This window comes from Halyomorpha halys, unplaced genomic scaffold (genome assembly GCF_000696795.3).
Source record: "Halyomorpha halys isolate HHAL.00 unplaced genomic scaffold, Hhal_1.1 Scaffold1066.1, whole genome shotgun sequence".
Taxonomy (NCBI): domain Eukaryota; kingdom Metazoa; phylum Arthropoda; class Insecta; order Hemiptera; family Pentatomidae; genus Halyomorpha; species Halyomorpha halys.
Window position 1 is genome coordinate 280,476 of NW_027105978.1, and position 3,403 is coordinate 283,878.

The 3,403-nt window shown below is 34.4% G+C and overlaps 1 protein-coding gene across 2 annotated transcripts in view; it reads left to right on the plus strand.

Annotated features, from left to right (window-relative positions):
* LOC106688166 (organic cation transporter protein) overlaps positions 1-3,403 on the plus strand; it is a 54,671-nt gene that overhangs the window by 8,908 nt on the left and 42,360 nt on the right. The gene's annotated exons all lie outside the window — the stretch shown is intronic.

Genomic DNA, 3,403 nt, shown 5'->3' on the forward strand with positions numbered 1-3,403 from the left:
ATTTACTCATGGGTAATTTTGAATATAGATTTTTTTTATTGCGATAAACAATAATAAACAGGCATTCATTTATGAGAATATTTTAAGAAATTAGGTAATACAAGATTCTGGGAATATCAGTACTTACAACTATGAGTGAATATCCAAGGAAAAATTCTGAGAGAAGAGAAAAACCAAGTGAAAAATAATTTAATACTTTAATTGCTAAAAAAAGTAACTAGAATATTTACAATTGATAAATGCACTTAAGGCTTGCATTTGCATTCATATATTAAATCACACAGACAGAAATAAATACAAACATTCTGCTTATTTGTACCTAATTGGACGTTAATGAATAAATCAGCATCCAATTTTTTATCAATAAATTTGCTGTTGGAAGGAAAAATACTGCGCCTCATTTAGATCATCTGCATGTGACAGTATTCCCATTATTGATGTTTTCTATGCAGCACATGTCCGGAGTGCAATTCATGGTTTGTTTTTAGATGTCCTCTGAAACATGAATAGTCCTGAATCACATATAATAAATCCCGAAGTCACTTCAATTTTTTATTGTAACAGTTTACGTTTTTCACATAAATTTTTTAAAAAAAGTGGAAATATTGACACTTTGTAAATAAAGTTGGTAGTTGGTAGTCCTGCTGAGCCTTTTAACTTGTCACCTGCCGGAGTTGTCATCCAAATAGTACAAGAGCCGGGAAGAAAAAAAGGCAGTTATCTCACCCCAATTTTTGATTACCTTAATAAAAACTGTGTATAATTACTAGTCAAAATTGATGAGTCTGCCAAGTGTAGGTAGGGGGAATAAAAATTGGCGGCTGTTTCAAAACCCTAAAAAAACATTAATGTTTTATTCGGAGCTCTATAACTTAAAAACTACCAACAACACTAGAAAATCTAAGAGAATATTATTTAAAGAAGAGTAAATTTCCTGAAATATTAGCCCTAAAAGAGCTATTTATGTCCAATAGTTCTCGAGATATAGCTTTTTAAAAAGCAAAATTTCTTAAAAATCTTCTGAAAGATTAGTAGTTAGGTAATTTATTTTGAGAAATCTATATCTCAGGAACCATAAGACGTACAGATGTCTATTAGCACTCAAATTAAAGCTAGTTTAATGGACTATAAAGAAGTTTACCTTCCTTTATTAAAGTGACCTTTACCTTCGTAGGAATAGTAGTTTTGATGACATTTGCTTTTTCAAAAATATATCTCTAGATCCATAAGACGCACATATGTCTGCCAACACTCAAAATAAAGGAAAGTTAACTTTCTATAAAGTAGTTTATGACATTTATCTTCGTAGGTTTAGTAGTTTTTATGATATTCACATATGAATATAAATTTGGCAAATGAAAATTTGTCCGAACAATTATAAATCAATTTATTTTAGCGAATTCCTTTTATTATTATTCCTACGAAAATAAACATCATACAATACTTTATAGCTCATTAAACTAGCTTTTATTTGAGTGCTAATAGACATCTGTACGTCAAATGGTTTTTGAGATATAGATTTTTCAAAATAAATTCTCTAACTACTGATCTTTCAGTAAGTCCTATACAACATTTTTATGAAATGCTGCTTTTTAAAAAGCTATATCTCGAGAACTGTTGAACGTACATAGCTCTATTAGGACTCATATTTTGTCAAATTTACTATTCTTTAAATGACGCTCTCTTAGGTTTTCTTGTGTTCGTACTTTTTAAGATATAGAGCTCCGAATCAAAAATTAGTTTTTTTTATCGCTTTGAAACAGCCACCATTTTTTATTCCCCTACCTATACTTGGCAGACTCATCAGTTTTGGCTAGTAATTACATATAGTTTTCATTAAAGTAATCAAACATTGGGGTGAGATAACTGCCATTTTTCTCCTCTTGGGCTCTTGTACTCGCCCGGGTCATCCCTGGACCGCAGTATGCCTTTCGTTCTCGCGTTGAGTCAAGCCGTTTACTAATATTTTTTCTTTAAAGTATGGACTAAAGATACGTCATGACTTCCTGTTCTCATGCCTGGCCTGTTTACTGCGTTTTAGCCGGCAATATCTCTGACTTAAACTTGCTAGAAATCGCACATTGGTTGTATGCTGCATGCTATAGTCTGCTTTTCCCTTGGAGTCGCTTTTTTTTTTTTTTTTATTGTCGTAGATAACTAATCTCAAAATGGAGTATATTGGTGATGGGGTACGATAGCCAGTCGATCTTCTCGTGCATGAGATTATTGAGAAGGAAAATGATGATTTTCCAATGAACGAGGAATCGCAGGGGGAAGAATCAGTTCCTATAGGTGAAGGAGTTGTTTAAGAAAGATTGATAGTGAACTCAGTACCGATGGTATTGTTTCCAGCAAGAGAAATGGTTGCTCAACTCCAGGGGCCTTCCAAAAAGAGACCAAAATCAAATAGTTTTCGTGAAAAAGATGGGAAGATTGTCTGGTAAGGGGAGCAGCTCTACTTGAACAACTGCATGAATGCAAGTTTTGTTTCAACTAATGTTTTGTTACTAACTTATTCATTACATTTCCATGCGTTCTTCATCTACCAGAAACCGTGAGAAATGATGTATCAATTTTATCAGGGCGTGTATGTTGCCTCATCTGCCTTGGATCAAAAGATTTGCACGAAATATGATTTACACACGGTGCCACTTTCACTCAGCTCTCATAATTAAATTTCATAGCTGCAATAAATGATTTTTTTTTGTCATAAATATTTTTAAAATACTTATTTTCTCACTGACAGATTATTTAAAGTAAACCACAATGGTTCCTATTCAACCCTTTTCTTTCAGTCCGCTAGTGTTCCTCAGGGTAGTATCCTCGGTCCCATCCTCTACACAATCTATACAGCAGACATCCCAATCCTAACACTATCCTCACCACGTGTGCCGATGACACAGGCGTGCTCGCTGTTAATAATAACCCTTTAATTTCATCCCAAACTCTTCAATCCCATATCACAGCCCTCGAAGAATGGTGTCGTAATTGGTGGATTGGAATATATTCCAACAAATCCCATCAAATTACCTTTACCCTACGTCGTAAACCTACTGACTGTCCTACAGTATACCTTAGTAATGTTGCCCTTACCCCTGTTGAACTGATCCGCTACCTTGGACTACATCTGGACAAACGACTAACCTGGAATCCTCACACAAGACTGAAAAGACAGGAAACAGTACGTCGATTTCTACTATTACAGCACTTACTAGACAAACGGTCCAAACTTCCAATTCATTACAAAAGACTGATTTACATGACAATTATAAGACCTATCTGGACATACGGCGTTGAGCTCTGGGACTCCACTAAACCTTCGAATTCCTCTCGAATCCAATCCTTACAATCCAAGATCCTTCGTAAAATCCTAAATGCTCCCTACTTTGTCACAAATAAAATC